We start from the raw sequence: 22,439 nt of genomic DNA, 5'->3' as shown, positions 1-22,439 counted from the left end.
CTCCAAGAGTTCAAGGTTTAATGAGCACCTGGCAGGGATGTTATAACTGAGTGTTCCGGAATTCAGAGGGAGACTAGTCTCAATGCCTTGTCTTTCAGACTGAGTCTGAGAACCACGTAATGAGACATAAATAACATTCAAAAGAAAAGGCATCTATCATTTGCTTAAATCCTTCTATATATCAGTGAGAAATGTCATAGTCATTCCACAAAACACTATAGTTTCTTGAATTTGTATCACAATAAGGAAAACCCTGCTCCAGTTACAGTCTTAAACTAAAGAAACCCTTATTTGTAGGAATTTTAGCATTCTCATACCCTTTCAAACATTTTTCTTAACCTATTTTGCTTTCTACAGAGCTTGTTTTCAGACACTGTTGCTGCTAAGTCACTTCAGTCGTGTACGACTCTGTGCAACCCCAGAGACGACAGCCCACCAGACTCCCCCATCCCTGGGATTCTCCAGGCAAGAACACTGGAGTGGGTTGCCATTTCCCTCTACAATGCATCAAAGTGAAAAGCCAAAGTGAAGTCGTTCAGTCGTGTCCGACTCTTAGAAACCTCATGGACTGCAGCCCACCAGGCTCCTCCGTCCATGGGAGACACACCACATGCCAAAGAGGCATATCTTGACAGCAGGGTCTATGACTTATTCATCTTTGCACTCTTGGGCCAAGCACAGAGCCTGACACAAAGTAGATGCTCAAAAATATTTGCTAACCACGCTAGGACGGTGCGAGGTGCTGTGGAGGCAGCAATAAACAAAACAGGCCTGGTCCTAGCTGTTGTGCAATTTACAGTCCAGGGTGAGCCATCAAGATTAAACAAAGAGTCATACAATGGAACACATAATCATAAAATCACAACAAACTTTTTTTTTATTACTATAACAATTACAGTTAATAAAAAGTAAAGAGGAAGATGAGGGATGAGGGATTATAAAGGGAAATCTAATTTTCTTAAAGCAGTGATCTTTATACAGAGTCCTGCAGGAAAACAGAAGGAGTAGGCTGGGTAAAAACTAGGAAGAGGAAAGAACACATGTATAGGTGTGGCTCAGATCATGAATTCCTTATTGCCAAATTCAGACTTAAATTGAAGAAAGTGGGGAAAACCACTAGACCATTCAGGTATGACCTAAATCAAATCCCTTATGATTATACAGTGGAAGTGAGAAACAGATTTAAGGGATTAGATCTGGTAGACAGAGTGCCTGATGAACTATGGACAAAGGTTCGTGACACTGTACAGGAGACAGGGATCAAGACCAGCCCCAAGAAAAAGAATGCAAAAAAAGCAAAATGGCTGTCCGGGGAGGCCTTACAAATAGCTGTGAAAAAAGAGAAGCAAAAAGCAAAGGAGAAAAGGAAAGGTATAACCATTTGAATGCAGAGTTCCAAAGAATAGCAAGGAGAGATAAGAAAGCCTTCATCAGTGATCAATGCAAAGAAATAGAGGAAAACAATAGGATGGGAAAGACTAGAGATCTCCTCAAAAAAACTAGAGATACCAAGGGAACATTTCATGCAAAGATGGGCTCAATAAAGGACAGAAGTGGTATGGACCTAACCGAAGCAGAAGATATTAAGAAGAGATGGCAAGAATACACAGAAGAACTATACAAAAAAAGATCTTTTTACCCAGATAATCACGATGGTGTGATCACTGACCTAGAGCCAGACATCCTGGAATGTGAAGTCAAGTGGCCCTTAGGAAGCATCACTACGAACAAAGCTAGTGGAGGTGATGGAATTCCAGTTGAGCTATTTCAAATCCTGAAAGATGATGCTGTGAAAGTGCTGCACTCAATATGTAAGCAAACTTGGAAAACTCAGCAGTGGCCACAGGACTGGAAAAGGTCAGTTTTCATTCCAATCCCAAAGAAAGGCAATGCCAAAGAATGCTCAAACTACCACACAGTTGCACTCATCTCACACTCTAGTAAAGTAATGCTCAAAATTCTCCAAGCCAGGCTTCAGCAATATGTGAACCGTGAACTTCCTGATGTTCAAGCTGGTTTTAGAAAAGGCAGAGGAACCTGAGATCAAATTGCCAACATTTTCTGGATCATCGAAAAAGCAAGAAAGTTCCAGAAAAGCATCTATTTCTGCTTTATTGACTATGCCAAAGCCTTTGATGGTGTGTATCACAATAAACTGTGGAAAATTCTGAAAGAGAAGGGAATACCAGACCACTTGACCTGCCTCTAGAGAAACCTGTATGTAGGTCAGGAAGCAACAGTTAGAACTGGACATAGAACAACAGACTGGTTCCAAATAGGAAAAGGAGTACGTCAAGGCTGTATATTGTCACCCTGCTTATTTAATTTACATGCAGAGTACATCATGAGAAATGCTGGGCTGGAAGAAGCACAGGCTGGAATCAAGATTGCTGGCAGAAATATCAATAACCTCAGATATACAGATGACACCACCTTTATGGCAGAAAGTGAAGAAGAACTAAAGAGCCTCTTGATGAAAGTGAAAGAGGAGAGGGAAAAAGTTGGCTTAAAGCTCAACGTTCAGAAAACGAAGATCATGGCATCTGGTCCCATCACTTCATGGCAAATGGATGGGGAAACAGTGGAAACAGTAGCTGACTTTATTTTGGGGGGCTCCAAAATCACTGTAGATGGTGATTGAAGCCATGAAATTAAAAGACACTCACTCTTTGGAAGGAAACCTATGACCAACCTAGACAGCATATTAAAAAGCAGAGACACTACTTTGTCAACAAAGGTCTGTCTAGTCAAGGCTATGGTTTTTCCAGTAGTCATGTATGGATGTGAGAGCTGTACTATAAAGAAAGCTGAGTGCAGAAAAACTGATGCTTTTGAACTGTGGTGTTGGAGAAGACTCTTGAGAGTCCCTTGGACTGCAAGGAAATCCAAACAGTCCAAACTAGAGGAGGTCAGTCCTGGGTGTTCATTGGAAGGACTGATGCTGAAGCTGAAACTCCAATACTTTGGCCACCTCATGCAAAGAGCTGACTCATTTGAAAAGACCCTGATGCTGGGAAAGGTTGAGGGCAGGAAGAGAAGGGGATGACGGAGGATGAGATGGTTGGATGGCATCGCTGATTCAATGAACATGAGTTTGGTTAAACTCCAGGAGTTGGTGATGGACAGGGAGGCGTGGCGTGCTGCAGCTCATGGGGTCACAAAGAGTTGGACACGACTGAGTGACTGAACTGAACTGAAAAGGTGTTGAAAAATGGGAAAGAATGAGGAGAAGCAGGAGTGGGATCATGCAGGACCTCACGGATGGCACTGTTATTTCCAGGTTTCATCATCCGTGCAATGGGAAGCCAATGAAAAGTTTTAAACAAGAAGTGGGATAATACCATCATGCTGGCCACTGTGTTGAAAAGGATCAGCACAGTGTATTTCAACCCATTAATGGATCATGAAGTGAATTTAGTTGACCATGGCAGTATAAAAAAAAAAAAAAAACAGAATTAAAAAAATATCAGACTGTGTCATACAGAGTAAAAGTATTATTTCATGACTCTCTCATTTCAGAGTTACTGATAGAAACAAAGCACAGACATATGTGTACTGTGGGTCTCGTGAATGTATTTTTTTATTGTGAGTCATAGTTAAAAAAAGTCGAAAGCCTCTAATGAGAGGGATTAAGAGCAAACCCTCGGAAACCAGTTAGAAGGTGAATGGAGTAGTCAAGAGGGTGAATAAGTTGAGAAGGGGACAGATTCACACATCTCCTGGAGACAGGCATCAAAAGGACGTGGGGATCACTTGTATTTCGAGGGAAATGAAAAGTAGATGTCAAGAAAGATCAGGTGTCTAGTACCCATTAACTTGGAAAAAAATGAACAAATGAAGACAGCACAGTAAACCTAGCTAAAATCTGGAGTTTTCTTCAAACTGTTGAAAACAAGCAAAAATGATCCTAACTACTCAAAACAGTAAAAACTCTCCTTGGTTTCTTCAGTCTCCTCTACATGAGATCTTTAGCAACATGGCCCATGTCTTCTTCAGATTTATATTCCTGCCAAGTAAAGCATACGTGCTCAGTAATTACAAACTGAATGAATTAATGAATGGAGTAAAATAAAAATGAAAAAAAAATAGTCTTATGGGAAAATAAAATGTCCTGTATTTCTTAAAGGAACAACAAATCAACTTGATAGATCTTCCTAATAAGTTGCCACTTATTAACAGAAAGTTACATTTTACAAAACTAAAAGAAGAATCTCTTTAATTAAAATCATACTATAAAAGCACTCTTTTTTTTAACTTAAATTTATTTATTTTAATTGGAGGCATCTGGGGAGGCCTTACAAATAGCTGTGAAAAGAAGAGAAGCGAAAAGCAAAGGAGAAAAGGAAAGATATAAGCATCTGAATGCACAGTTCCAAAGAACAGCAAGAAGAGATAAGAAAGCCTTCTTCAGTGATCAATGCAAAGAAATAGAGGAAAACAACAGAATGGGAAAGACTAGAGATCTCTTCAAGAAAATTAGAGATACCAAGGGAACATTTCATGCAAAGATGGGTTCAATAAAGGACAAAAATGGTATGGACCTAACAGAAGCAGAAGATATTAAGAAGAGATGGCAAGAATACACAGAAGAACTGTACAAAAAAGATCTTCACGACCCAGATAATCACGATGGTGTGATCACTCACCTAGAGCCAGACATCCTGGAATGTGAAGTCAAGTGGGCCTTAGAAAGCATTACTACAAACAAAGCTAGTGGAGGTGATGGAATTCCAGTTGAGCTATTTCAAATCCTGAAAGATGATGCTGTGAAAGTGCTGCACTCAATATGCCAGCAAATTTGGAAAACTCAGCAGTGGCCACAGGACTGGGAAAGGTCAGTTTTCATTCCAATCCCAAAGAAAGGCAATGCCAAAGAATGCTCAAACTATTGCACAGTTGCACTCATCTCACACTCTAGTAAAGTAATGCTCAAAATTCTCTAAGCCAGGCTTCAGCAATATGTGAACCGTGAACTTCCTGATGTTCAACCTGGTTTTAGAAAAGAAAGAGGAACCAGAGATCAAATTGCCAACATCTGCTGGATCATGGAAAAAGCAAGAGAGTTCCAGAAAAGCATCTATTTCTGCTTTATTGACTATGCCAAAGCCTTTGACTGTGTGATCACAATAAACTGTGGAAAATTCTGAAAGAGATGGGAATACCAGACCACCTGATCTGCCTCTTGAGAAATCTGTATGCAGGTCAGGAAGCAACAGTTAGAACTGGACATGGAACAACAGACTGGTTCCAAATAGGAAAAGGAGTACATCAAGGCTGTATATTGTCACCCTGCTTATTTAATTTACATGCAGAGTACATCATGAGAAACGCTGGGCTGGAAGAAACACAAGCTGGAATCAAGATTGCCAGGAGAAATATCAATAACCTCAGATATGCAGATGACACCACCCTTATGGCAGAAAGTGAAGAGGAACTAAAAAGCCTCTTGATGAAAGTGAAAGAGGAGAGTGAAAAAGTTGGCTTAAAGCTCAACAGTTAGAAAACGAAGATCATGGCATCCCATCACTTCATGGGAAATAGATGGGGAAACAGTGGAAACAGTGTCAGACTTTATTTTTGAGGGCTCCAAAATCACTGCAGATGGTGACTGCAGCCGTGAAATTAAAAGATGCTTACTCTTTGGAAGGAAAGTTATGACCAATCTAGATAGCATATTCAAAAGCAGAGACATTACTTTGCCAACACAGGTCCATCTAGTCAAGGCTATGGTTTTTCCTGTGGTCATGTATGGATGTGAGAGTTGGACTGTGAAGAAAGCTGAGTGCCAAAGAATTGATGCTTTTGAACTGTGGTGTTGGAGAAGACCCTTGGACTGCAAGGAGATCCACCCAGTCCATTCTGAAGGAGATCAGCCCTGTGATTTCTTTGGAAGGAATGATGCTAAAGCTGAAACTCCAGTACTTTGGCCACCTCATGTGAAGAGTTGACTCATTGGAAAAGACTCTGATGCTGGGAGGGATTGGGGGCAGGAGGAGAAGGGGACAACAGAGGATGAGATGGCTGGATGGCATCACTGACTCGATGGACGTGAATCTGAGTGAACTCCGGGAGTTGGTGATGGACAGGGAGGCCTGGCGTGCTGAGATTCATGGGGTCACAAAGAGTCGGACATGACTGAGCGACTGAACTGAACTGAATTACTTTACAATATTGTATTGGTTTTGCCATACATCAACATGAATCTCATCAATCTTCAAGAGTCTCTTCTACCACACTGTCATATTTCCTCTTTCTGTGTACCAAAGTGCAAGAGACTCAGGTTCTAAATTCACAGCCTCAACATTACTTTGATTACTTCCATTACTTGGTAGACAGTGGGTATAATCTTTAGTTTAAATGGAAGTTATGAGTCATGGAGAAGATCCAAGAATCTAAAGCCACCTAGCAGTAAAATCCACAGCAATCCACTCCTTGCCTTCTGGTCGTAGTTAGTCATGTGACACTTTGATAAGACCCAGCTGAACTAACATACTTTGTTGACCTGGGTACATATGAGCTGCCTATTACATTTCCTCTCCCTCCTGGGGAAGACATAATGTCTTCTACTTTTACTATATTGTCCATGATATTAGCAGTTCCAAACAGAGGAGACACTTAAGATTTCTTGACTGAAGGACTAGTAAGATGAAAATGTTGATCTCCTGACTTAGAGGTTGATACACTAGACTCTGCTTCCTTCATCAAACTGTATTGGCTATGCATGCAAAATAGCATGTCTTCCATTACAAAATAGCAATTGCCTCTTTCCAAAATGAAAAACATTTTCCATTGTAAGCTACACTTGCAGCTGTGATGTTGAAATGTCCCTCAAGTAAAGATTTTTATCTGTGTTGCAAAGGGGGAAAGTGTAGCTCATAAGCTTAATTCTTTAAACAAATCCAGTAACTCTGTTCCTTTGGTCCCAGACAGCCCTCTTGGCTTGTTTGTTTTAATGTCCCACGCTATTTACCCCAAGTTCCTGTAATAATCTGTCTAGTGCGTGTGATCACATTAAGATAGACTATTGTTGGCACAATGAATATGATCCCTATTATCTCTTACAGCTAACATGCCATTCTACGTAAAAAGAGCATTGAAAATGTGGGTACCAGGAGAGAGGAAGCCCAGGGGTAAGAAGCTTGAAGGAGGCCTAAACAAGCATGTTCAGTCGGAGAAGCTCATTCTCCAGCATTCTTGTCTCAACCTGACTTGGTCAAACAGATTGGAGGCAGGTATCACCTCTTGTTCTGGCCAACTATCCATCTTGATCTTTGGGTATCTTAGAAAAATGCAAAGCTGTTATGTCACACTCTGTCACTGAAAACTTGAGGTGTTCCTTTTCAGATCAACACTATTGTAAAGAGACTTCTGAATTTGATCAAGAGTTTTCCTCTCCATCTCTTAGCCCTTCCTCACAGCAGTTCTGAGAAATGTTATGAGAAAAGTTTCCTTATGTTAATGAAAAAACGAGAGATGCACACAGCTTTGTATCAAGTCAATCATTTGGATGCTGCATGAAGATAGAGTCCCGCTCCTCAATAAGTCTGCCTCTCATAGAGGAGTAAATGTGCACAAAATCAATTAAAACACAAGGTAGAGAGAAATAAGTGCTTCAGTAACAGGCCAAATAAAATGGTTCAGTGAGCAGCATTTAAGTCCAGGTGGTAAGCAGAGGCAGAAGGTACTGATGGAAGGAGTACTTCAGCCTTACCTCCAAGGATGTCAAGTACTGTGGAACACCAGCCTGAAGTAATGAGACAGGCTGGGACCGAGACCTGGGACCCTTTGCTAGCATGCTTGATCCTGGACAAATGTCTCCTCAAGCAACAAAACAAAAGAAATAAGGGACTAATAATAACCACATGCATGAGCAGTTGGGACAAATTATGGACAACAAGATACAAAAAGACCAAAAACCCAATTGCCACTTCTTAAGAGGAAGGAGCAAAAACAGGGTACTATGTATGTTCCCTGCACACAATACCACCAAAAGGATGGGCAAAACACCTAAGCCACCCTCAGGCCCAACAGCTGAACCCACCTCTACCCTCACTTCACAAAAGGAACCAGCTTGTCCCACCTCAGGGAGTGAGCAAGCAAGGGAACCTGTTACTTGTGCTCACTCCTTCCTGCTACAACAGGAACCCTGATAATGCTTTGCCTGAATTTCCTGTCTAGCCTCTTATCTATTTCTATTGATTAAGGAGGCCAAGAACTCAGGTTGGTAACAGTAACAGCAAAAGCCAAGCCACACAGGAGTGTGTGCTATACTTAGGGAACCACATGAAATTAGTGTGGCCCATGGAGAGGGCTCACAAGGGATCAACTGAAGAGTTAAAAGCTCATGTAAATGAAATGAGCTATCATTTCATTTCATTTCATATCATTTCATATCATTTCATATCACTATCCACAAAAAAGCTATCAGTAAAAAATAAATTTGATTTTAAACTTTGGAAACATTTTGAGTGCCTCAAAGAAAAAGCAGCTACCCAAGCTTTAGTTTTATCCAAATTCAATTTAGGATGAAGTTGACAAATCAACAAGTCTGAGAGCATAACCTCTTACTCAATTCTTAGGTTTAAAAATATTCATTCACATGCATGATCAATTCCAAAATTCATTCACAAAATGATCCTATTCTAATTCCTGGATATCACCCCCTCTTTTAACAAGGGTAACTCACAAGATGAATTCTCATAAAATAGGATATAAAAGCTTAAAAAAAGAGAGAGACTGACATTTAAGGTCTCAACCATTAGTCTGAAGGAGTGGGGGAGGAGGGGCAGTAAAAAGGGCTGCCTGGAGGGATCTGGTCTGACTGTTTACATTAACATCAGCAGAAACATATGGTTAAAAACAGACAACTTGAATTCTAGATAGCAAAATGTGCTTTCAGAGAACCAATATATAACTTTTAGTGATAGTGACTGACATATAAGAATTAATCAAGTTTGGGACCAACTGAAAGGAATAGTCTGAAGAGTACTGGCTTAGTGTTCTATTGGTTATCAGCTGAAACATAAAGTTTATAACACGATCATTTCAATTCAGAAGAGTAAAATCTGTTATCCAAGAGGCCAATACACAATATTCAATAACTTTTGAAAGTCACATGAAGTCCTCTTTTCACAATGAAAGATGAAGGAGATCCAAAAGGAAGACCTCATGAAAGGCTCCTTTCAAACAGTGGCCCTTGCTGCATCCTCTTGATTAAGGGCTCATAAATAAAAGGCAACAACAGCAGCAACTTATGATTAACCATGGCATAGTATTTCAAACAGTGAATAACATTATAGTTATTGCAACCAACAAAAAACTCCTTACATTGGTTCAACATGACCTTGATTTTTGTCTGGCCTGTAGGTGACCCGAATTGAAGAGAGATGCCTGGGTTGAAATTTAACTCAGGGTCTGAGACGCTATATCACATGGCTGGAAAGTCAGTAATGTTGCAATTTCAGGAACCCCTGCTCCACTCAATGTGATTGGATGGTGTAAGGGTGAATCTAAGAAGAGCAGTGAAAAATAAAGGTAATTGGTCAGTCTAAGACAGCCCCTGAATAATGTCCAAACATTTGTGAACAGTCTGAATAAACCACTCAGGTTATTTTTAAACAACCAAGGTAACTTTACTGCCTGCCATGGGCAAGTGCCCTCTAGATTAACATGGTAAACAACTCCTGAGTGATTTATGACATAAACTCTTTCTCTGCCCTTTACTGAGGGCAGAACTCTTCAGGAGAGCAGGAAAAGGCTTTACCTCTTGATTTATAGGTTAAGACCAAAACAGTCTGAGTTTTTCTGAGTATGAGAATCTATGCTTAAATAAGACCTGGGCTTTAAAAGAGAGATCATACAAGACAAGGAAGAAAGGGTCTTTCATTATCTGCTTCCCTAGAAGGTATACACTGAGAAGCTGCCAGTGTCTTCTCAGTCTTAGATAAGCTAAGACCTGATTCTAAGAACTGTTTTTCCCCTGCCCACAACAGATGAAACTAAAGGAGAGACTGACTTTTCTCATTTCACCTGGTAAGTAGTCATATCACTTAGTTTTCAGTTTCTTAACATAGACCTCAAATTACCTTTTATTGGGTTGTCCTATTAAGTGGCCTGATTATGCAATAATTTCAAACTGTTACACAGAAACTCCAGTTTCCATAAAGCAGATCTATGACCTCTATAAAACCATAATCATGGCACATATGATTAATTTTTGTCTGTTTATCACCAGTTCACATCTTAACACAATTTAAGATTTAAGCAATCACATTTCTGTTTCCAACTCTGCTAACAAAACCACTCAGTCCGTCTAAAAATGAACAATAACATTTGTCTAACACAGATACATTCTTTCAGCATATTTCAAAAAGCCTACAGTAATAGAGCATTAACTAAAAGCATTTGGATAATCAATATTGAGAACTAAGGAGATATATATTTCACAGGAAATAAGAGTTTCCATAAATCTTCCATTTCATTATTACTAAGGAAATATATGATACAAATATACACAATATATTTATAAAACAGAAACTCACAGACATGAAAAACAAACTTCTGGTTACTGAAGGGAAAAACAGAGGGGGGGATAACTTAGGCATTTGAGAGTAACATATACACACTACTGTAGATGAACAACAAGGACCTAGTGTGTAGCACACGGAACTATACTCAGTATTTTGTAATAACCTATATGGGAAAAGAAGCTGAAAAAGAATATATACATATATAACTGAATCACTTTGCTGTATAACTTATGCTAACTCTACATTGTAAATCAACTATACTTCAATAAAAAATAAATTAAAAAAAGAAACATATGACATTAACCACAGAAAGAACTTCAAATTTATTAGTCATTTAAATTTATGGGATAAATTGCTAGCTTCTAGAAAGATTATGGATTAGGGTTTTGAACAGTTCTGAGCACAGAACAGATCCTAAATGGACACTCATTAAATTGAGCAGTCAGTCACAGGGAGTAAAAACTAATTTTTTAAGAATAGAGAGATGAGATAAAAGTCTAACCTGAACTTGGTACCTTTGTGTTCCCAAATCTAGAGTGTCTTGCACATCAAAGAGGCATCAACAATGACAACGTGAATGAATGAGGTGATTGATTGCTTAGTTAATTAATGGAAGAAGGGCAGTTGTATAATAAAACTAAGGCTGAAAAGGGAAAAAGGTATCTGAGTTCATAAGGACAGAAAAAAACATGCCCATTTGGTTCTATTGTTTAGCTATTTCTAGATATACTTTTCAGAGTGAAAGAGTTTGTCACTCAGTCATGCCCGACTCTTTGCAACACCATGCGCTATAGCCAGGCTTCTCTGTCCATGGAATTCTGTAGATAAGAATACTTGAGTGGGTAGCTGTTCCCTTCTACAGGGGATCTTCCTGACTCAGGAAGAATCAAACCTGAGTCTCCTGCATTGCAGGCGGACTATTTACTATCTGAGCCACCAGGGAAGTCCCAAAGAAGAGTTTATAAAAGGAATCAATGTAAAGTACTATTTCAGCCTGGATTTTTCTAGCTCAGAAAAGGTATCTGGGCCAGCCTCATTTTAAATAGGAAAGTGTGTTTATTTCCTTGGAGAGCCTAGTGTAAATTAAAGGAATTGATTTCAGGATCATTTTTCAAGGAAGATTACTAACCCTTTTGTTAAGTCAAATTACTCTGAGCAAGTTTTCTGATATTTAGCTTAAAAAAACATACATAAGTACTATCTCCTTTACTATGTTGGCAACTCTTAGTGGGATAAGCAATTTTGAAATTAAACATCCATTTCCAATTTCTTAAGCAGTCTAAATCTAGATTTAGGAATTTAAAAGGGAAGGCACAGTTGCTTTTTACTACAAGGAATAAATAATAAGGGGAAGGCAGTTTGATCCTAACCATGTCTCTCTGCTAATACCTCAAGTCTTAAGATTTATATTTTCCAGTAAAACTTTATCAAATGGGTGCGTGAGTGAGTGAAAGTCGCTCAGTCGTGTCCAACTCTTTGCGACCCCATGGACTAACCATGGAATTCTCCAGGCCAGAATACTGGAGTGGGTAGCCTTTCTCTTCTCCAGTGGGTAGCCTTTCTCTTCTCTTTCTCAATCCAGGGATCGAACCCAGGTCTCCTGCATTGCAGGCGGATTCTTTACCAGCAGAGCCACAAGGGAAGCCCCAAAACATTGGAGTGGGTAGCCTATCCCTTCTCCAGGGTAGCTTCCTGACCCAGGAATCAAACCAGGATCTCCCGCATTGCAGATGGATTCTTTACCAACTGAACCATCAAGGAAGCCTCATCAAGTGGATAGATAAATGGATAACATTTGTTTTTGTTCATGGATCCATAATTGCTACTGACAATCCATAACTCCTACTAAGGAAATTCGTACTGAGTTATATCTCTTCACTTTTGAGGCTAGTGGCAAGGAAGTAAACAAATATACTTGGTCACAGTCCTAAAAAACAAACAAACAAACAAAACAAAACCTTTATTGTCCCCTTCCCATAGAGAAATCAACACTAGATGGACTGAGGAAATTATAAGTGTTACTAATTTCACTGAAGCACTTATTGAGTATCTCTGGAGAGAAAGGATGAATAAAATATGGTTCTTAAATTCTAAAGGCTTACAGTTCAGGTATGAATTCAGACTGGTAAGGTAAGTTTCACTCTAGCATCAGAACCACCGAAATAGAACCAGCATGGAGAAGAGAGAGGAGTTCTTTACTCTGCCTAGGGAGTCCAGCAAAATCTCACCAAAGAGCTGATGAGCATACAAACTCCACCCAGCAAGTGAAGTCGCTCAGTCGTGTCCGACTCTTTGCTACCCCGTGGAGTATAGCCCACCAGGCTCCTCTGTCCATGGGATTTTCCAGGCAAGAATACTGAAGTGGGTTGCCATTTCCTTCTCCAGGGGATCTTCCCAACCCAGGGATCGAACCCAGGTCTCCCGCATTGCAGGCAGATGCTTTAACCTCTGAGCCACCAGGGAAGCCCTCCACCAAGCAAAGCTAGCAAAATGCATCTTCACAAAGGGTAAGTCAATGCAAAAACACAAAGGTAAGAGTCAGCAAGAAAGGCAGTTTGTGAAGCATGTGTACATGAAATGGGATGCTGGGAGTTGAAACTGGAGAGATGAGCCAAGAAAATCTGACCTATGAAACTAATGAGTTTGGATTCTATTCTGTAGAAGAGAAATTGAGAGATGTTTTTGGAGAGTGGCTGGATCAGATGTATTTCTCAGTGGATAACTCATTCCATCTTTCCAGGGCAGATCAACATCACCCTTAAATCCAATTAGTTTTCACAAGCCCTGTGCTGGAAAGAATGCCAGGATGGGGGGAAAAAATTACTTTTCTGAAGTCATTAATTCATGACTCATACTATCAATACAACAGTCACAAGTAATAGGTTGGCCAATAAGAATGTAGGGCCATGGCCAAACTGAAAAAGCTCTGACTTTAAAAAAGGTTTTGCCTTATTTTTTGAATCACTCTCCGGCTCTCTTGTTTTTCACACTGTAAGTTATTTACCATCCAGATCAGGGTCTAAGGGTCTGTGAAAGAAAATGAGAAAAGTAGGGAAATGGGTATCAAAAATCCTCCTATGAAATATGTTCAAGATGTAATGATGTAACATGAGGAAAAAAATGTGCAAAACAGTATGTAACATAGAAACACATTTTTGTTCAGAAAATTCATAGTAAATGCATTCATATATGCATTGAAGAAATGTAAAGGACTATACACAAACTTGCTATCAGTAGTTAAGTCTAAGATAATGGGGGACTAGTTCTTTTTCCCCATAATACAGTTCTTAAAAGTCTGAATTTTATGAGTATGTACTACTTTTACAAGCAGAAAAACCACTGAAGGATCAATTTGATTTAAATAAAACCTTTTGACAGTGGCCTATAATCACAAAGGTTGTGGGAAGCCAGATAAGTGAACTAAAGCCCTTCCATGTGACAGTCACCACTAACAAGCAGGTCTGCCCCATTTCTATGTGGCCAACATAACATATCAAAGGCAGGGTTTCTAGATTAGCAGACAATCCTTATTTATCTCCTCACTTTCTTCAGGAAAATGGTGTAATTCCTTCCTAAGGTCATTTTTCCCCCCCAAATGTGGACGTTCAAGTGATTATTTTAATACTGAATATTTTACTGTTAGTCTGTATGAGCAGTGATTATTTTAATACTGAATATTTTACTGTTAGTCTGTATGAGCAGCAAATGATTTTTAGCTTTTGTCTTTGTGAGAAACAAATATTCATGCTGGGTCTGCCAAATCTCCTCCTCTTGGAGGAGCAATAAACTGAAGTGGTGAATTGAAGACATTCAAGATGCATCATTAGCTTCCCAGGTGGCTCAGACGGTAAAGAGTCCACCTGCAATGCAGGAGACCCGGGTTTGATCCCTGGGTCGGGAAGATCTCCAGGAGAAGGGAATGGCAACCCACTCCAGCATTCTTGCCTGGAGAATCCCATAGACAGAGGAGTCTGGTGGAGTACAGTCCACGGGGTCACAAAGAGTCAGACACGACTAAGTGACTAACACAACAACAAGATGTCTTATAGTCATTAGCAGGTCGCAACTAAAGATCCGTGGGCCCCAACTAAGACTTGGCAGCAGCCAAATAAACCAGTAATTTAAAAAAAATACGTCTTCATGTGTTCCACTTCCCCTGCATAGCAATTCTGAATCTTTAAGGCCAAGTCCAACCTGTCAGCAATAACCTTATTATATAGTTAGCCTTCATTTTTCAAAGTGTACTCTTACATCTTATTTCATGTGATTCTCCTAACTCTATGAGATAGTTAGAGCTAGAACTTATCTCCATCTTTTTGCTCTTCATGATTTTTACATTTGAAGAGATACTCAGCTGGGAAAGGGCAGTAAAGAGAAAAAGAATGCATTCCCAGTGCATAAAATCTGGAGGAAAAAAAGTGAAAAACAAAACAAAACAGAACCAAGCCAAAGAATCATTCATAGTCTTACCACCAGACATAAATAACACTGTTACTCCTTGTGTCTAATAATTCTTCTCTACATTCTGTTAAGCATTGTGTTAGTTGCTGAGTCATGTCTGACTCTTTGCGACCCCATGGACTGTAGCCTACCACGCTCCTCTATCCGTGGGATTTTCCAGGCAAGAGTACTGGAGTGGGTTGTCATTTCCTATTAAGCCCATTTTAAAATGAGAAAATTTTCACATGACTAATCAACATCAAAACTAGGGCTGAAATTCATGAACACGTTCCATCACACCAGGAAGCTCCTTTCACAATGCCCAAGCATTATAAAGAAGAAAGCTTCAGGGACTTCCCTGGGGGTCCAGTGGCTAAGACTCTATGCTCCCAGAGCAGGCGGCCTGAGTTTGATTCCTGGTCAAGGAACTAGATCCCATAAACTGTAACTAAGACCCGACACAGCCAAATAAATAAATAAAATAAATATTTAAGAAAAGAGGAAAGCTGCAGAAAAAGATTCTGATACGTTCATATTTTGTTTCCATGTACTATGTAAACTTACCAATGGTCTTTGGAAATAGACACCTCTAGTATAACAAACAATTCTTTTTATTTATTTATTGTTTTTGGCCACACTGCATGGCAGTCAAGATCTTAGTTCCCTGACCGGGGATCGAACCCATGTCCCCTGCAGTGGAAGCAGGGAGTACCAACCACTGGACCGCCAGGGAAGCACAGAAAACAATTCTTGAACTCAATGATCTCTAAAATTCTCTTTAACTCTGAAACAATTCCAATCTTCTCTGAATGAAAAAAGGCCAGAGGGCAGGGGCAAGAATCAGAGTCAAAAGGATATAAGATGAGGACAAATTAAGTAAGTCAAAATCTCTTAAATAAGGTGTTAATAAAATTAGAGTCAAAATTACAAACTGATGTCATAAGTTGGAACAGGGGTCAACTGAGGAAAGACAAGTCCAGAAGGATGAGGTTGAATCAACAAATACATATGTCAGAGATGGCTGATTGTGCACAGAACCTATTTCCTCTTCTACCTGGACACATAGCTATGTCACACTTTCTAGTTGTCCTTATGTTCACTACGGCCGTTTAAGTCCAAGCCAATGGAATATGGATGGGACTGATCTGAGACACTTCCAGGGTTGACCTCTAAAAACCTCCCATTTACAAATCTTCATGTGCTTTCTTCTTCCAAAGTGACCTTGGACGTCACTTGTTGAAAATGACTGAGCTACAAAGTGGAAGGAATTTCTGCTTGGAGAAGAGCTTTCCACCAACTAAGAACATCTAATTAAATTTGATGGGAGCAGGAAATAAATTTGAATTCACTGAGTCATTGAGATTTAGGAGTTTATGCATGAAAACAACTAGTGCTAGCTGACAAATCCAATAGGCCCAGTGCGCAAGGCCAGACCCTGACCGAGTCGTGGATAAGCCTCTCTTCCTTAATCCAGGGCCATTAACTGTGACCAGACTTTGATAGGAAAATGCTAACCGCACATTGAATGCTTTCTTGTCAGTGAATTTATACTCTGAATTTCACATAGGTTAAGAAAGTCAAATGATAGAATCATACATATGTTATAAGCAAATCATGAAAAGATGCAATGAAATCCAAATGTCCAATCAAGTTTTTAGAAGACTTTGATCGCATTTTATGGTGAGAAAAGCATAATTAAAATCAATTATAGCATATAGAAAAGAAATGCAAAAAGGCAAAATGGTTGTCTGAGGAGGCCTTACAAATAGCTGAGAAAAGAAAAGAAGCTAAAGGCAAAGGAGAAAGGGAAAAATATACCCATCTGAATGCAGAGTTCCAAAGAATAACAAGGGGAGATAAGAAAGCCTTCCTCAGTGATCAATGCAAAGAAACAGAGGAAAACAATAGAGTGGGAAAGACTAGAGATCTCTTCAAGAGAATTAGAGATACCAAGGGAACATTTCATGCTAGATGGGCACAGTAAAGGACAGAAACAGCATGGACCTAACAAAAGCAGAAGATATTAAGAAGAGGTGGCAAGAACACACAGAACTATACAAAAAAGATCTTCATAACCCAGATAATCACGATGGTGTGATCACTCAACTAGAGCCAGACATCTTGGAATGTGAAGTCAAGTGGCCCTTAGGAAGCATCACTACAAACAAATCTAGTAGAGGTGATGGAATTCCAGTTGAGCTATTTCAAATCCTAAAAGATGATGCTGTGAAAGTGTGGCACTCAATATGTCAGCAAATTTAGAAAACCCAGCAGTGGCCACGGGACTAGAAAAGGTCAGTTTTCATTCCAATCCCAAATAAAGGCAATGACAAAAAATGTTCAAACTACTACACAATTGCACTCATCTCACACGCTAGCAAAGTAATGCTCAAAATTCTCCAAGTTAGGCTTCAACAGTACGTGAACCAAGGGCTTCCAGATGTTCAAGCTGGATTTAGAAAAGGCAGAGGAACCAGAGATCAAGTTGCCAACAATTGTTGGATCATAGAAAAGGCAAGAGAGTTCAAGAAAAACATCTACTTCTGTTTATTTACTACACCAAAGCCTTTGACTGTGTGGATCACAATACTCTATGGAAAATTCTTCAAGAGATGGGAATATCAGACCACTTTATCTGCCTCCTGAGAAATCTGTATGCAGGTCAAGAAGCAACAATTAGAACTGGACATGGAACAATTGACTGGTTCAAAATTGGGAAAGGAGTACGTTAAGGCTGTATATTGTCACCCTGCTTATTTAATATATGTGCAGAGTACAATGTGAAATGATGGGCTGAATGAAGCTCAAGCTGGGGGATCAAGATTTCCAGGAAAAATATCAATAACCTCAAATATGCCGATAATACCACCCTTATGGGAGAAAGTGAAGAGGAACTGAGGAGCCTCTTGATAAAAGTGAAAGAGGAGAGTGAAAAAGCTGGCTTAAAAATCAACGTTCATAAAACAAAGATCATGGCATCCAGTCCCATCACTTGGCAAATAGATGGGGAAACAATGGAAACAGTGAGAGACTATTTTCTTGGGCTCCAAAATCACTGCAGGTGGTGACTGTAGCCTTGCTCCTTGGAAAAAAAGCTATGACCAACCTAGACAGCATATTAAAAAGCAGAGACATTACTTTGCCAACAAAGGTCCATCTAGTCAAAGCTATGGTTTTTCTAGTAGTCATGTATGGATGTGACGACTGGACCATAAACAAAGCTGACCACTGAAGAACTGATGCTTTTGAACTGGTGTGTGGAGAACACTCTTGAGATTCCCCTGGACTACAAGGAGATCCAACCAGTCCAGCCTAAAGGAAATCAGTATTCATTGAATATTGAATATTCCTGGAAGGACTGATGCTAAAGCTGAAACTCCAGTACTTTGGCCATCTAATGCAAAGAACTGACTCATCTGAAAAGACCCTGATGCTGGGAAAGATTGAAGGCAGGAGGAGAAGAGAATGACAGAGGATGAGATGGTTGGATGGCATCAACGACTTGATGGACATGAATTTGAGCAAGCTCCAGGAGTTGGTGATGAACAGGGAAGCCTGGTGTGCTGCAGTCCAAGGGGTTGCAAAGAGCTGGACACAACTGAGCGACTTAACTGAATTGAACTGATAGCATATAGATTTTTCAAATCAGATATGCAAAAGAGAGAAAGGGAAAGTGGTATGAATTGGAGGGGACATATATGTGTCCCCCCAAAATTCACATAATGAAACTCTAATTCCCAATGTGATAGTGTTTGGAGATGGGGCCTTTGGGAGGTAATTAGGTCATGAGAGTAGAACCCTCATGATGGGATTAGCGCCCTTACAGGAAGAAACACAAGAACTTTCTTTTCTTCTTGCCGGTCATATGAGGATAGAGTGAGAAGGGGGCTATGACAGAGGTGAAATAAAACTAATATTTAGAGAAACTCTACCATGTCCTAGAAACTTTCACATATTTATTCTTGGTTAAGTCTCACAACAAATCTGGCTGGTACTTATTATTATTCTCATTTTCATGAAAGAAGAAATCAAGATGATAGCAATTAAGTAATTAACTGAAAGTTACATATCCAGGAAGTGGTGCGGCCTGCATTAAGCCCTAATCTGTCTCACTGCAAAGTTCATGCTCTTTGCATTATGTCCTTGCTACCTTTATATATCTGTATGCGTCTCAAGGGATTTGCAAAAGTCTCTCTGACTCTAATACACTTCCTGGATGACCCCAAAGATGACAGCCCTGTGTCTCACCAACCTAGGTACAGTCAGAGAGCCAATGCTCTTTAAATCTCCAAGAAACAAAGAGGCAAAGCCCTCAACATTTTCCCCAGGAGGTGGTCTCTTAGAACATGCTTGGGGAAGATACTTAGAACTCATCTCTGCAGTGGATGTTTTCTTCCAGCTTCTGGCAGGTAGTGAGAAGATTAACAGCTCTGGCTCAGTTTTACCACATGAACATTTCATGTGGGCACATGCACATATTAGCCACCTGCACTTCAAGGCACCTGACCTTGAAGCCAGATCACCCATCATCAGAAACTGACATACATCGAGAGGACGTGTGAGGACTTCCCTGGTGGTCCAGCGATTCAGACTGTGCTTCCAGTGCACGGGGCTCAGGTTCGATCCCTGGTCAGGGAACTAAGACCCCACATGCCACATGGTGAGGCCAAAAATATTTTTAAAAAGGAGGACCTATGAAAAAAGAATCCAAATTAAATGGGATATTAAAATATTTACAGAACTTATACAGTCCCTGTTCAAGCCAACTCTGCTGCCCTCAAATCTACAAACACATTTGTTATACTATGTGAAAGCAGTGCATTTGGAGATAAAGTTAAAACCGACATGCTAATCTGAACTAGTGGGCACCAGACTGAAATGCTTACAGCAGTCAAAACTGGAAAAAGGAAATCACAGACTTACCCAGTACAGTTCATAGCTGTTAATTTAGCTTTGGAAAAATCTCTCCTAAAGGAGAACTTCTAAATGGAAGCCACAAGATGGCCTGAATAATGGCAGTGGTTTGTAAGGGGGGCCAACAACCCAGGAGAGCACAGGGACCACACAATAGACACACGGCTTCTCAAGTCCCTTTTCCCTTCAACTACTGTATCATCACAGCAAAATCCCTCAGACTGCCCCAGGGCTTGAAATTCTTCATCCATAATGCACATATAATTATATTCTTTAGGAAGGTATTGGATCTAAATGAAAAAAATAAACGTACTGTTTAAAGTCAATTGTACTTATTAGCCATATAAGATTGGAGAACAGGATGCCTGACTTTTACTCAGAGTTTTTCCAGTGACTCACTGTGTAATTCTGAGGACAGAGTCCTTTGATCTTAGTTCCTTAGCCCATAACCAGGGAGTTTTAAATTGTGCCCCCAACCCCCGCCAGTCCTCTTGGAGGGACCCTTTCCAGCTTCTTTTGCCCTCAGATGAAAGGATCTATAGACGTGGAAAATTGTTGTTTGGTGATTTCCTATATCCCCCTTTCTAGAATTTCAGCCGTTCTCCTTTTACATCTGAGGGACACTGCAGAGAAATCACTGCTGTGCACAATTGAAGCCACAGGCTTAAAATTTCACTGTTGGAGGGGCAGGCTGAGAAGGAACAAGTCCGGCTTTAACACCACAAATATCTCCAATTACCAAATGTGGGCAGACAGAATACAAAAAAACAAGGAGAGATAGAAAGGCCCTTGGTATTCTTCAAAGCTTCCCTTGTGGGATGAAAGTTCTTCTTTGAGGCTTCCAAGGCAGAAAGCCTGGGCAGCCTGCACACCTGGAGTGCATTAGTGGGCCCTGGACTTGAGGTGAAACAGGCTGAATTTCATCTAGATGCTTCCCACAATCCATTCTCATAAAAGCTCACAGTAATTTACCAGCTTAGGAACACGGCATGGTATTCATGGAGCGCTGAACCCTGGGATTACCTTCCAGAGTTGCAGGATAAATCCCACTGCTCATCTATGTAAACACACTTTCATCTTGATTACCTTGAGCTCAAGGAGAGTTTCATTTTGTTTGCTGTGGCACAGGGTCAAGACCAAAACCCACCCTCAAATCATTCTCATAACCCTCCCAGAAGCCTTTCAAAGAGCATCCAAATGTTGATGTAATAATAAGTGAGTTTTCACATTAGGCTGTGTGCTCACCTAAATACAAGACACTCCATGCTTCTACTGTTTGCCTCCCTTTCCTCATCAGCCTCATGGAGGTGATGCTGGCTTGTCTTGCCACTTCCCCATCTTAGTGTTCCCAATGTATATGGACAGGAATGCTCACAGTAGACACCAGACAGGATCCAACTTCACCATGATGGCCACATGGCTGCTCTCATCTAGAAAAAAAACGCTTTTGTCTTTCCACATTTCCCCATCTTTTCCTTACCTCTTGAAGTATGTAACTCAGCATAAGGGCTCACCCCACCACTGTGAGTATCTATTATTCTCTGCATCTGCTCCCTAAGGTATCTCTCCCCACTCCCATCTACGTAAAGAAGAAATAGTGCATAAGGCCAGGGACTCTGGAGTTAAATGTTCTAGGCTCTGCAAATTCATGACCTGCATGCCCTTGGAAAAGTTACTCAGCCTCTCTTTGCTTCAGTTTCCTAATTTGTAAAATGAGGATAAGGATGCCAGCAACCTCGTAGAGTTGTAAAGATCAAATATACGATAAAAACAGCTCATATAATTCAATAACAAAAATACAAGCTAATTGAAAAATGGACAGAAGAACTAAATAGATACTTCTCTAAAGAGACATACAGACAGCCAATAGGCATATGAAAAGATGGTCATCATCGCTAATTATTAGAGAAATGCAAATCAAAACTACAATGAGGTATCACCTCACACTGGTCAGAATAACTATAATTAAAAAGTCTACAAATAATAAATGTTAGAGAGGCTGTGGAGAAAAGACATTGTTGAAAAACACACTATAGGAAACATAATGCTTCATAAAACTGAAAATAGTTACCATATGACATAGCAATCCCACTGCTCAGCATATACCCAGAAAAAACTATAATTCCAAAAGATACATGCACGCCTATGTTCACAGAAGCACTATTCACAATAGCCAAGAGCTGCAAACAACCTAAGTGTCTGTCAGATCGCTGGTCCAGGTTCGATGCATGAGACAGGGCACTCAGGGCTGGTGCACTGGGATGACCCTGAGGGATGGGATGGGGAGGCAGGTGGGAGGGGGCTTCAGGATGGGGAACATATGCACACCCATGGCTGATTCATGTCAATGTATGGCAAAAACCACTACAATATTGTAAAGTAATTAGCCTCCAATTAAAATAAATAAATTTTAAAAATTAAAAAGTCTGTCAACAGATGAATGAATAAAGAAGATACACACATACAATGGAATATTACTCAGCTGTCTAAACGAATGAAACAATGGATGGACCTAGAGCTTATCACACAAAGAAAAGTAAACCAGAAAGACAGAGA

The 22,439-nt window shown here is 40.1% G+C and overlaps 1 protein-coding gene and 1 long non-coding RNA gene across 7 annotated transcripts in view; one reads left to right on the top strand and one right to left on the bottom strand.

Moving 5' to 3' along the window:
- The window catches only part of RAD51B (RAD51 paralog B), a 620,299-nt gene that overhangs the window by 277,136 nt on the left and 320,724 nt on the right, over positions 1-22,439 (bottom strand). The gene's annotated exons all lie outside the window — the stretch shown is intronic.
- Positions 6,210-22,439, top strand: part of LOC113899023 — a 31,165-nt gene continuing 14,935 nt past the window's right edge. The window contains exons 1-2 of the long non-coding RNA XR_003512811.1: positions 6,210-10,032; positions 12,915-13,036. This is a non-coding gene — a long non-coding RNA (uncharacterized LOC113899023). The remainder of the gene's footprint in view (positions 10,033-12,914; positions 13,037-22,439) is intronic.

The sequence above is a fragment of the Bos indicus x Bos taurus genome, chromosome 10, assembly GCF_003369695.1.
Source record: "Bos indicus x Bos taurus breed Angus x Brahman F1 hybrid chromosome 10, Bos_hybrid_MaternalHap_v2.0, whole genome shotgun sequence".
Classification (NCBI taxonomy): domain Eukaryota; kingdom Metazoa; phylum Chordata; class Mammalia; order Artiodactyla; family Bovidae; genus Bos; species Bos indicus x Bos taurus.
Note: the sequence above shows the minus strand (reverse complement) of the source record. Positions and strands in the feature narration are given on the sequence as shown.